Source organism: Pinus tabuliformis, chromosome 8, assembly GCF_031772625.1.
Source record: "Pinus tabuliformis cultivar Carrire ecotype Pingquan chromosome 8, CPIR1, whole genome shotgun sequence".
Lineage (NCBI taxonomy): Eukaryota > Viridiplantae > Streptophyta > Pinopsida > Pinales > Pinaceae > Pinus > Pinus tabuliformis.
Window position 1 is genome coordinate 260,889,267 of NC_142294.1, and position 14,288 is coordinate 260,903,554.

Consider the following 14,288-nt stretch of genomic DNA (forward strand, 5'->3'; position numbering starts at 1 on the left):
ACATCCACTCCGATTAGCAGGCTTGGTGGGAAATCGTACATCTAGAAGAGATCTTATAAATAAATATGTAGAAGCCTGTCCAATGCCCGTAATAGAAGTATTACCTATTATTGAGGATATCCGAGTTTCCAGAGTAAAGGGTAAAACCTTATTTGAAATGGTTGGATCTGAACCATCCCTTAACTATGTTTGTAATTATTATCTAGGCATAGAAGATCAAATATTGTCCCAACCAGAAGGTATTGTCCCAAAAGAGATTCCAGATTGGGAATTATTCAGTTTACTCTCTGATCTTTATCTAAATCCCATTGGTGGTGGGGGACAGAACAAAAAATAATAAGGAAAATTTACTTGGGTTTACGAGGATTTAGAATCAACAATTTCTCCACTTCTCCACAATTTGTTGACAATTTTATTATTTCTTGTTATCATTCTTTTGTGTTACTAGTCTTTTTATTCATTATTTATTTTCCTTATTTATCCTTAGCCTTTTATTCCCTCCCTATTATGTCAACAAAAATTGTTGAAACTATAACGCTTGAATGTGAAACGGGCAATTATCATAGCTTTTGTCCTATTAGCTGTGTATCCTGGTTGTATCAAAATATTGAAGACAGTTTCTTTTTGGTAGTGGGCACAAAAGCATGTGGTTATTTTCTCCAAAATGCACTTGGAGTTATGATTTTTTTAGAACCCCGCTATGCAATGGCAGAATTATAAGAAGGAGATATATCGGCCCATTTGAACGATTATGAGGAATTGAAAACGCTTTGTATTCGAATAAGAAAAGATAGAGACCCCAGTGTCATCATATGGATGGGCACCTGTAGTAAAGAATCCGCAAGTACGTTCAGAATTAAGTCTGTCTGCATTGGGTCTATTTTTCCAGGAGCAGGAAGAAGGTGATGTGATCAGCTCCGCTATTTTATGGTACGAGGTCCTTCATCCTACATTTACCATATATGGATAAGTACCATTAAGATATATTTATCCATATATGGGTGTAAAAGAAGAAGTAGTACAAAAGAAAAGGTTAGATATTCTTTTCTTCCGTACTACTTTTTTTTCCTTAAAAAAAAAATTAAAAGCAATCCCTACCCTGTATTGTTGTAATACAATAGATCCACCTTATATTGTTGTAATATAAAAGATCTCATAACCTATTTTATACTTATGATCTGGATCATAAAGATCTATCTAGTGATCAACAATCAATTGATTTTCATCAAAATCAATTGCTTCCACTGCTTTCACTGGCCGTTTTGACGTAAGGGATAAGTAGAAAAGCAGTAGGAACTGCAAGGAACAGTAGAACAGCAATAAATGCAAGGGTATTTACTTCCATGATCTCGTTATTTTAACTTTGTTCAAAAATAGCTCGAGATTTGATCTCATTTTGATCTCATAGAGATGAATGAATCTTTCTTTCAAGATCCATGAAATAGATGTATGTCATTGATAGAATTGGTTCAAGTAACGGAATCTAACTAATGGATTGAATGAATTCTTCGATGGAAATAGTATAACCTAATACGATCACTTTTGATAAGACTAGTAATAAAAACTTACGTGCATCATAAAACGTTCCGATCAACACATGTCTGGTATAATTTTGAAAGAATAGGATTCGTACGAATAAGAACCTTATGCTCCTCCAGAAGAAGTTCGTCAGACATAAGCGATATTTTGCTTGGATCTCCACGATTTAGATGGAATTGTGAATCTATCCCGCTTCGGTGATGATATAGAAAGAAGTATCCCATATCGAATTTATCTAGAGGCCCACCCATGACCCTGGAATGATAAGGACTAGTCCGTCCAGATCCTGACATGATCATTCACAGTTCACTTACTATTGGATCAGGACTGACGGGACTCGAAACCGCAACTTCCGTCTTGATAGGGCGGTACTCTAACCAATTGAGCTACCATCCCAATACAGTATAGTTCACCTAATATTGGATAATATTTATTTCATGATAGGTTGTAGATAGGTCATATAGATTATGCGAGTGCTAGGTCGATTAAATATCTTATCCTTCTCTTTCATTTTTGAAATGTATCGATTCATACGGAATTGGGCATCTACGATATGAATAGATATCGATGTCGGGGTTCAATAACCAATTATCTTTTCATTCATGATTAGCATGAATATAACCATACCGATAGATTGGTATTGATGATATTGGTTGGGTCGAGCTGGATTTGAACCAGCGTAGGCATATTGCCAACGGATTTACAGTCCGTCCTCATTAACCACTCGGGCATCGACCCAGGAACAAGACAGTAATTTAAAATTATTTAGGATACCTAACGAATGGATCATGGTACCCCCAGGGGAAGTTGAATCCCCGTTGCCTCCTTGAAAGAGAGATGTCCTGATCCACTAGACGATAGGGGCCACCAATCTATTCTTTATAATATGAAAGTGATCGGGAAGTTGTCAATAATATTACAAGAATTCTTGGTTTCCTCAAGTTTTTTTTTTCAATAAACTTGCCTATCGATAAAATGGAGTCCCTTCATAAATTAATTATTGCAACTAAAATAACTCTAAAGCAATTTACAGAATCTCTATTTGTGATCCATCGGCCCAGTTCCGATAAAAAAGACTTTATGGACTCAAATTATACAAAATGTTTCATGCTTGATAATTTTAATCATTTTAATAGTGAATGGGGCTTATCGTTCTCTGATCGAAGTTATCCGGAAAAGACTCAAAAAAATATAAATGGGTTGGTTGGACAAAAGATCGATCCGTATGTTACAACCGGATCGTGGCGGGTATAGCTTAGCGGTAAAAGTGTGATTCGTTACATTATCAACTCGAATAATGGAAGGATCTTTTACATGGATCTTTGATCCATCTAAAGCTCTATTTCCAAATAGGTTCAAAACCTCCCCTATACCATCCATCCAGAGTTCATATGTTACACAACTTCATATACTTTACGTTCCCATATTAGAGTATAGTGCTTCACTTCTTTCCATTAAAACAAATGCCCATTGGTGTTCCAAAAGTGCCTTTCCGAGCCCCTGGAGATGAAGATGCAACTTGGGTCGACTTATACAACCGACTTTATCGAGAGAGATTACGTTTTCTCGCTCAGGATATCAATCACGAGATTGCAAATCAACTCATGGGTCTCATTGTATATTTGAGTGCAGAAGATTCAAATAAAGATATTTCATCATTTATCAACTGTCTTGGTGGATCAGTAATACCAGGGGTAGGTCTTTTCGATATGATGCAAGCAATAGTACAAATGTACATACAATATGCATGGGGGTAGCTGCTTCAATGGGATCTTTCATCGTAACCGGGGGAGAAATGCCTAAACGTATAGCATTACCTCACGCTAGGGTTATGGTCCACCAACCTGCTAGTTCCTATTATGACGGATCGGCTGCAGATTTTCATAACGAATCGAAACACGTAACGATGCTTCGCGATTACATAACCAGATGTTATATAGAAAGAACGGACCAACCCGGAGAGGTAATTCAATGGGACCTGAACAGATATGTTTTTATGTCAGCGACAGAAGCCCAAGCTTGTGGCATTGTTGATGTCGTAGCGGAAGGTTGATCTCATAGCGGAAGATCCTCTTTATAATTTATTTTTATAATGAACTATAAACTGTGATCTCTTTGTTCCTTTTGAAAAAAAAAGGGGGGGGGGGGGGGGGGGGAAGTGATTCATTTCATAATCACCTGATATGGTATGGTTAGGATCAATCCGAACCAGTTGATTCCGCATACAATACAGCTAGAATGCCCACTATTCAACAACTTATTAGAAATGCAAGACAGCTAATAGAGAATAGAAAAAAATCTCCTGCCCTTCGAGGGTGAAAAAAGATATATAGCATCCAAGGCTCTCTCTGCGGTAAATAACAAGAACATGATTTAAAGAAAAAATGAATAAACAACGAAGAAGAATGAAGCTATGTATCTAATACAAAAGTGTAATATTTCAATATACCCCAAAAAAATGAAAATATATTATAAAACTCACATTATTTTAAAATTTTACCTAATAAGACTATCAAATAATTTAAAAGATTATAACAAAAAAATGAAGTTTATACACACCAAAAATATATAAGTTGTATCCCCTCTAAGCCCAAAATAATGTCCGTTCTAGTACCCATATCATGCCAAAATATTTATAGAATCTGAAAAATAAAAAAGTAGCAATGAGGAGGGCTGAAGGTGGGGCCGAAGGTTGGCCGAAGGAGGGCTGAAGGAGGGCTAAATTATTCACGGTTAGAGTTTATCTTTTCCCGTCTTTATTTTATTCTTAGTTGATTGAGAAGCCCTAAAGTTTGATTAGGGAGTTTCGTTTCTAAACTAAAAGCTTTTCGTGATTAATTTTCCATTGGAAAACTTAAAATACATTGAAAATGCGATAACTTTTGGTTAAAAAAAAAACTTCAATAATAAAATCAACTTAGATGTATTTGGTATGTGTAAATTACAATGGGTTTGAGACATCTTGTGTGCTTGATTTATGCATATAATGTATCTGAAAAAATCTTGTGTGCTTGATTTATGCATATAATGTATCTGAAAAAGTAGGTTGGCATAATCCTAAAACCCTGAAAAGAATAGGAATGAATTAGATTACGATTACAAATACAGATACTGATTGTTAATATAGGAGTAAATAACAAATGGGTGTAGGGTAAGTCTTTCTCTTTTTTATTTGGAATGTGGAGGATTATTACAGATAAACATGTTATCATATTCATAAGATTTTGCGATGTTTTAATGACGTTTTTTTCGTTTCAATGTTAAAATCAAATTAGTTATATAAATTAAACATTGAATAAAAGTAAAAGTATTAAAATATTTATGTGTCGTTTGATTTATGTGATATTTAGAATTTGTCAAGCTAAAAAATTAAAAACATTAAAAACACACTGCATAAACTAATTTTAGAATAAAAAAATGTTACAAAACTTTTAATGTCTTTAATTAAATTATATATAAAATTCTCAAATTATTAATTGAAATTCTCCATAATTTTTATTTTAAAATAAAATAAAATTCTAAAACCTTAATTATGAAATTAACATACCTATCAACATAATCAATATAGTGTAATAGCTCATATTAACAATATTTTTTTTAAAAAATGATCCATTGAATTAGTCTATATTCCCACCAGGCTAAGTGGCTGTCAAGAGAAAACAAATGAGCATTAATAGAATCGGTAACAATTGTATCTAACATGGATATATAGGTGCATAACAGTTATCACTTTGTCTTTTAATGCATATGTCTTAAAAGGAATGATCTTCCTTATAATTTTATAACGGCTTGGTTCATTTTGAATCCACCCACTCAACAATGCTTTAATGCTTTAAGGAAATACTTTTGTCTACTTTTTTCAAATGGAAGTAGTAGCAATTAGCTTATTTGCATGTAGATATAGTCTAGTTTAAATTCAAATTTTATTTAATGAGATATTAACATGATAAAGTCATACAATTTGAAGTTGAACGAGAGTAGGTGTTAGCTCCGCTACATGTTTGAGCATTTTTGAGGGTCAAGGATAGCTTGGCCATAGTGTTTACTGAAAAGGAGGGGCTAGCAGCGGTTCATTCAATCTTTCCCCTTCCATTTGCTTTACCCTTATAACTCTCGCCACCTTCATTTCCTCCTTCCCTTTCATTTTCCCTACTCTCCCTTAACCCTGTTGTTGCCATTTTTCTCCGTTATCCTTATAAACCCCTTATAATTCTATTTCCCTTGGCTCTCGGGCATATGCTATTTTAACAAAAGCCCGTCTAGACCCATGTTCCTCTAACCTCTCGGGCGCTTCTTGTTTATAACATTATTAAACCATTTAAACCTTATTTAAAAGGCTTTTGGCCATTTTGTGTTAAACCCTAATAACCCTTGATAAGCCCCAGAAGCTTATATAACCGCACGCATATAATAAAAACATAACCCGCGGGGTATTTTCACCTGTCACATTGCCCGAAGCACATGTCTTAATTCTCTGCCGTTTGATCCTCCGCCTGTTGATCCGACACCATACGCTTCTCCCGCTCAGCGAACCTGCACAACCGATAGCTTGTGGGGAAGCAGTTTCCTGCCTACTGCGTGGTGCAATTTAATTGCATCGCTCCTCCATGTACTATTACTGCCTTACCCGAAAGGCGGTGCGGGGAAACTGCTTACCGCCATTCTGGTATGGTTCCCCGCCTATTAACTGTCATGCACCTTCCACTCCCGTTAGTCGTTGGATCTGCCGCCCGCGATCCAACGGGCCTCGTTCGCCCATTCTTGATTACGCCCGTTAGCCCTCTCAGATTTAATCTCTGCCATGCAATTTTCCAGATCTAACGACCTATAATCCATCTCGCCTTTGTGCCTTCCCATCGCCTCCAGCCATCAGATCTTGATCGTCTGCGTAATCCATCCAACAACCAGTGTTTTATCTCGGCTCTTATTCATTTTCAAGGCGTTTTTCAGTGTTTTTGGCTTGACTCATGCATGCAAACAAGGAGAGATGATCCAGCGACCTGCGCATTAAAGCCCTCAGCTACTGCATTCAACACAACGTACCTCTGAAGGACAAAAAGGACCACCTTGAGCAGATAAATGACTGCAGTAGTTATTGAAAGTCATGCAGATAATACTTCACCTGTTCAAGGAGAACACTAGAGTACAAAAAGAGCCATTTGGTTCATTAAAACATTTAGATTGTAGAAAAAGACCCATATCTAACTGTAAATGTGGTTGGTGGTCAATTAAGACACCTCCGCGCATAGCCTAGCAGAGTAATTTTGTCAAAAAAAATCTATATATGCCCAGGAAAATGATGTAATCAGGTTGATGAGTGTTATTCTGTTGTGAGCTTCAACTTCTGGAGACAGTAACTACTATTTCACCTGCAGCGTCTGGTCTTCATTTTTAGCTAATGCAAGATTCTTTTGATGTTAATTGCTCACTGTCCACTTCTCGTTCTTGTTCTAGGCTATGCCTGTTTTACATTTATTCATGTGTTGTTAATGCTTAACATTAGAGGGGTTGTCATCCCACCTATGTGTTAGGATTTGGCATGTATCATTGAATTTGTTTGCAGGTTTCTGTTGTCTTAATACCAGAGAGTTGTCATCCTCTCTGTGTATTAGGAAATAAATTTACAGACCTTTTAACTGGTTGCATCTGGCCATCAGAGGGTCCCGTGCATTTGCTGGTGTGGTCAGTCTTCTCCATCGTCACATTTTATTCAAAACTATGAGTAATTGGTGGTCTAAAGCCTTGTAGTTTGGGGTTGTTCACCCATGTCTGTGGTCAATCATAGTAGAAGTGGTTATTTGGCTTGAATATGTAGCATTTCTTTCATTCATCCACTATTTATCCAGCATTTTGTTGAGTTTGTAATGTTCCCAAGCATCTATGATATACAACCTAGGAGAGTTTCTTGGGCCGATAACATTAATTAGTGTTGTTGCCGGGGAGAGGAGAATCGAAGTTCAGCTTCCCTGGGAGAATGACACAGCTTCAGGCTTTGATGATAGACAAGGTTTGAACATAGTTTCTGGTTGTAATCATCTATTTGACAACTCCATTGAAGGAAGACCATCCTTTGGTGGCTCCACATTGAAGTTCTAGCTTAGTTTGTGAGACACACTTGAAGAAATCCTCATAAATCTCCTGTTGAACCAGTGCCTGAACCTAAGATGACTGCCAGATGGAAGAGAACTTCACAGAAAGGGGCATTAGGATCAGGTAAGCCTAAGAAATATAATTCATCTCTGAAAGATAAAGTTGTAGTTGAAAATCTATAGTCTGAAGATTTAGAAATCAGCACTGTTAATAAGGGAATTCCTTCAGAGATTAGTTCAGCCCCTTATGCAGTTTCCCTTAGAATCTCAGCCCAAAGAAAGCTTCCCATTCAGTCCAAAACATCCCTTTATCTCTCCCATCCATCACATTCCTCCCTACCATTCAATCTGCTATTATTCTTCCAAATACTCCAACCATGGCAGGTCAGAAAGCACCTAAGAGCATAGAAAGAATTGTAGCTGCCAGATATGGACCATTGGTATTGCTTGTGCCTTTAAATCCTATGCCTGTGGGAGAATATCAGAAATATATGCCTAACTTTATTGGTACAGAAGGAGTAACAGCAGAAGAACACCTAGAAGCTTTTTACAGTTATGCTGATAATTTAGATATAAGTGAGAATGATGTGTGGATGAGAGTATTTGTCCAGAGCCTTGATGGAGAGGCTAGGAAGTGGTTTAGAGAATTTCCCCAGAGATCTATAATAGATATTTAAGCATTAGATGATGCATTTTTGAAGCAGTGGGGAGATAAAAAGGACTTGTTGTATTACCATACTGAGTTTGGTAATCTGAAGAGGGAGAGTGGTGAAACAATACCTGATTTTAATAAAAGGTTCAATCGAATGTATAGTAAGATACCAGTGGAGGTAAAATCTACCCCCACCTCTACCAAACTCACTTATGCCAATGCTTTTGAATCTGATTTATGCCTGTTATTGAGAGAAAGAAGATGTGCTACACTGGCAGACATGCAGGATGCAGCCCTAGAAGTAGAATCTAATATAATGGCTGCTGAAAAGCTAAAAAGCCAAGTTGATAAAAGGAGGCAGAGAGGTCAGGCTTCTACCTCCTCTAGTTCATCATGAAAGCCAAAATTAGACAAAATGACTAAGATGATAGAGTCACTGCCTGCTGAAATTTCTAAGCTAAAGGTTGAGTAGAACTCAGGGAAAACAAGGCAGCAAAACACATTTGCTTCAAGAAATCGAAATCCATTCAGAAGAGCAAATGAATAGTTACCGATTATGCAGAGGGGTGAAGAATCAAAAGAAGATCAGAAAGTTAAAGCTCCTTTCCAAAATGTAGTCATGGAGGAGGAAAAATTTGAAGAAGATGAGGATGAAATTCACTGCATGGAAGATAAGGCAGCGCTACATTTTTGACATTAGCTGAGTATGTACAATCATTGTTGCATGAACAAGACAGCCAGGAATGGGACAGAGGAGCTGTTCTACAAACTGGTGACGAACATAGATATAATCTGAGATCTAATGCAAAAAATGTCAAGGAGAATCCTGCCCAAAGGGCTACTGTCCAAACATAACAACATAATATCAAGCAAAGAAGACCAACAGCTGATCCAGTCATCCTCAAATCTCAAGTTCAAGAGGTAAAAAGTTCTGATAAATCATCTTCCTCTTTCAGCTTTGAGTTAGAAGTTTAGAAATTGAAAATATATGTGCCTCTAGCTGAGTTGGTGAAGAGTGAAGTATTTAAGAAGCCTATCCTTGAAGCCCTTGAGCTAGAAGCCAAACAAACCTCCACTGACTCTGTCAATTTGCAAGATGACAAACCTGCCATTATACTCAGCCCCATGATTGAACCTGCTGATAATAATTCTCCATCTTTTTATGTCTCATTAACCATTCATGACAAAGTCCTCCAAAATTGCATGCTAGACACAGGGGCCAGTCACAATTTAATGCCTAAAGTTGTCATGGAAGAGTTAGGCCTTGATATCACTAGACCCTATCATGATTTATTTTCTTTTGATTCAAGGAAGGTGAGATGTCTTGGATTGATTAAAGATTTGGCCATTGCCTTAACTCAGCTGCCCATGAAGAGTATGATGATGGATATTGTGGTAGCAGATGTTCCTCCTAAGTTTGGCATGTTGTAGTCTAGAGGGTGGATTAACAGACTAGGTGGGACACTATAAAATGATTTATCTTATGCCACTGTCCTAGTGTTTGGAGGAGAAAGCAGGAGATTGTATAGAGAGGCATAGTTGGCATACATTATTAGTGACAAGAAGAATCCTACAAATCATCCTATATATGCAGTGGACACTGATTTTGGAGCATGTATTCTCCAAATAGAAGAAGCTCAGAAGGTTGAAATGCAGCTCATAAAACCAACAGTTTAGGCCGAGAAGGAACAAGGAAGTTAGATTTGGGAGATGTTCTTTGATGGAGCATGTACCAGGGAGACTGCAAGAGCAGGGGTGGTGCTAGTATCTCCATAGCAAGAAAGAATTCAGCTGTCTTTTAAGCTGGTTTTTCAACTGAAAAACAATATAGTAGAATACGAAGCACTGTTATTGGGCCTTAATGCAGCAAAAGACAGAGGAATCAGGAATCTGAAGGTGTTGGGAGATGCTGATTTGATCATTCAGCAAGTTAATAAAACATTTCAGGTAAAGCACCCAAGGTTGAAGGCATATAGAGATGAATTATGGAGAATCAGGGATCCCTTTGATTATTTCTGTATTTCATATATTCCTAGAGGCCAAAATCAGTTTGTTGATTCCCTTGTTGTTTCTGCCAGTCTTTTTATACCTCCCATGCCTCCCAGACTAGTTTATGAAGTGGAAATGAAGTATAGACCATCCTTGCCTAATAATGTCCAACATTGGAAAGTTTTTGAAAATGATGATGAATTGAGTAGGTTCTTGCAAGTCATTGATGAGTTTTCTGAGATGAAAATTGACCAAGAAAATGATGCCTTGGAAGAAGACTACCAATCCTAGTTTAGAAATAAGATTGGTAAAGACAACATAGTCTAGCTTCCTAGTAACCATATTCCTAAGAGTCTAATTCCTCTTGAAATACTGTTTGACCATAATGATGTGCCTTACAAGGCTGTCCAAAAAGAAGACCAATATACAGTTTGTAAGCATGATATAGGAAGTCCAAGTCAGCCTAAATATGTATATTTGTCCACTCATTTGTCTGTTGATCAAAGTGTTGAATACTGCAATTTAATGAGGCAGTTTGCAGATGTGTTTGTCTGGGAGTATAGTGATCTGAAAACATATGACAAAAACATAATTCAGTATAAAATCCCTCTGGAGAAAGACACTATTCCTTTGAAATAGAAGCTGAGACCAATAAATCCTATGCTTCTTCCACTGTTCGAAAAGGAAATTAAAAAGTTGTTGGCTGCCAAGATCATTGCTCCTCTTAGATATTCTAAATGGGTAGCTAATTTGGTGGTGGTGAGGAAGAAGAGTGGAGAAATCAGATTGTGTGTTGATTTCAAAAATTTAAATAAATGCTTCAAGAAAGATAATTATCCTTTACCAAACATGGAGTATTTGTTGCAAAAAGTCTCAGGAGCTAAAGTTATGTCTTTCTTAGATGGATTTTCAGGCTTTAATCAGATTGCTGTGCACCTAGATGATCAAGAAAAAACTACATTCACCACTCCTTGGGGCACTTTTATGTATGCCAAAATGCCATTTGGATTGATGAATGTTGGAGCCACCTTTTAGAGAGCTATGGATATAGCATTTATGGGAGAGAAGGACAAATTTGTTCTTATCTACCTTGATGATATAATAGTGTACTCCAGCAGCCATCAAAATCATTTGCAACATTTGGAAAAAGTATTTGTGAAGTGCAGGAGGTTTGGAATATCAGTCAATCCCAAAAAATCTCAATTTGCTTTGAATAAAGGCAAGCTGTTAGGACATGTTGTATCTGCTGCAGGTGTTCAGATTGACCCAGAAAGAGTCAAAGCAATACAGTCTTTGTCTGTCCTAAGATCAAAGAAGGATATCCAGTCCTTTCTGGGTAAAATAAATTTTGTGAGGAGGTTCATTCCAAATTTTTCAGAATTGGTTAAGCATGTGACCTCAATATTGAAGAAAGGATTAGAGGTAAGATGGACTGATACAGCAAGACAATCATTTGATTCTATTAAAGGAGCGATTATGGAGGCTCCCACATTAATAATTCTGTACTACAACAAGGAGTTCCACATATTTTATTTTGCCTCTGAACACACTATTGCAGCCGTTTTATTGCAGGCAGATGAAGAAGGGTCAGGACATCCAGTAGCATTTTTCAGCAAGAACTTGATGGATGTTGAGCTAAGATATGATATTATAGAAAAACAGGCATATGCTCTTATTAAATCCTTAAAGTCTTTCAGAGTTTATATCTTGCATTCAAAGATAATTGCATATGTGCCTTTTGCTGCAATTAAAGATGTTTTAACACAACCTGATGCTGATGGAAGAAGGGGAAGTGGATTGCAAAAATGATAGAATTTAGCATAGAGCTGAAGCCCACAAAGCTGGTCAGAGGTCAGGGTCTTGCCAAGTTATTGGCTGAAGAAAATTTCAGGTCTTTGGACATTGATTTCCTGTATGCAAATGCAAAAGATGGTCAGGTAGAAGAAGAAGAGACAACTAAACCATAGAGGAAGCAGTTAGTGGCTAAAAATCTAGCTTCATGTAGCTAGTATTCTGAAATAATTAATTTCTTGTTGAAGCTAGAGATCCCTTTAGGATTTACTCAAAGTTAGGCCAGAACTTTAAAGCTTAGAGCAGCAAATTTTTGCATTATGGAAAATCTGCTCTACTAGAGGGATCCATCTGGAATATTTTTAAGGTATTTGGATAAAGGACCGTCAAAAGAGGTTATGCAGCAGTTTCATAACAGCATGTATGGAGGGCACCATTATTGGAAAACTACAGCCCATAAAATTCTCAGAGTTCGATACTGTTGGCCCACTTTATTTTCTGATGTATTTGTTTTTGTTAAATATTGTGACATGTGCCAAAGACTTGAAGGAAAACAACAGTTGAAATCCCTACCCCTAAAACCAATTCAGGAAAAAGGACCCTTTCAGCAGTGGGGTTTGGATTTCATTGGGAAAATTAATCCACATTCCAGTGGCCAACACAGGTGGATATTAGTAGCCACTGATTATTTCACAAAGTGGATTGAAGCAGTCCCTACGAGGAAGGCTGATCAAAATGTGGCCATTAAGTTTTTGACAGAGAATATCTTCAAAAGATTTGGTTGCCCACATAAATTAATTACAGATAATGTAGTAGCCTTCAGGGCAAAATAGTTGGTGGAAATGTGTGATTCAATGGGTATTAAACTTGTTCATTCCACCTCATATTACCCAGAGTGAAATGGTCTAGCAGAATCCTCTAATAAAAGTATGATCAGGATAATTAAAAAGTTGTTAGACGACAATAAAAAGAATTGGGATTCAAAGCTCAAGTATGCACTATAGGCTGATAGAGTGACCATTAAGAAATCCACATGCAATTCTCCTTTCAAGCTGGTATATGACACTGATGTTTTATTCCCTATTCAGTTAACTCTCCCTGTGGCAAAGTTCCTTCAAGAAGAGCAGGATGAGGAAGAAGACATGGCAAAGAGGATCACTAATTTGGCAGAAATACATCAGATTAGAGAACAGTTGATTGAAAAGCCTACAACGCATCAGAAAAGGATCAAGGAAGCCTTTGATAAGAAGGCAAAAAAAAATAATTTTCAGATTGACGACTTGGTTTTGAAATGGGATGAACTAAAGGAGAAGAAAGGCAATCATGGGAAATTTGATGCTTTCTAGACATGGCCTTTCATCATTTCACAACTTCAAGGGAACAACACCTTCATACTGAAAAGTATGGGAGGAGAGACAACTTTTGATGTCCCAGTTAATGGGTAGTTTTTGAAAGTTTATGTGATTTAGGGTCTTTGGCCTTAAAAATTGTAAACATTGTGTTTTATTCAGCTTTAGTATAGATGAAGTAGAGTCCATGCCCAATGGAACACTAGGAATTTTGGTTAACTTGTTTTCAGTTGGAAAGGCATTGATTTGCAGGTTCTTGAGACCTCACAGGGAGGATCTCATCCCTAGAAGGAGCCAAATGTTAGCTCTGCTACATGTTTGAGCATTTTTGAGGGTCAAGGACAGCTTGGCCATGGTGTTTTCTGAAAAGGAGGGGCTAGCAGCAGTTCATTCAATCTTTCCCCTTCCATTTGCTTTACCCTTATAACTCCCGCCACCTTCATTTCCTCCTTCCCTTTCATTTTCCCTACTCTCCCTTAACCCCGTTGTTGCCATTTTTCTCTGTTATCCTTATAAACCCATTATAAATCTATTTCCCTTGGCTCCTGGGCATATGTTGTTTTAACAAATGCCCGCCTAGACCCATGTTCCTCTAACCTCTCGTGCGCTTTTGTTTATAACATTATTAAACCATTGAAACCTTATTTAAAAGGCTTTTGGGCGTTTTGTGTTAAACCCTGATAACCCTTGATAAGCCCCAGTAGCTTATATAACCGCACGCATATAATAAAAACGTAACCCGCGGGGTAATTTCACCTGTCACATTGCCCGAAGAATATGTCTTAATTCTTTTCCGTTTGATCCTCCACCTGTTGATCCAACTCCATACGCTTCTCCTGCTCAGTGAACCTGCACGGCCGATAGCTTGCGGGGAAGCGG

The 14,288-nt window shown here is 37.3% G+C and overlaps 1 non-coding gene across 1 annotated transcript; it reads right to left on the reverse strand.

The window, feature by feature from the left end:
• Positions 1-2,193: 2,193 nt before the first annotated feature.
• TRNAY-GUA (transfer RNA tyrosine (anticodon GUA)) lies at positions 2,194-2,277 on the reverse strand. Its single transcript has one exon. It is a non-coding gene; the product is annotated as a tRNA-Tyr (tRNA).
• Positions 2,278-14,288: the final 12,011 nt, after the last annotated feature.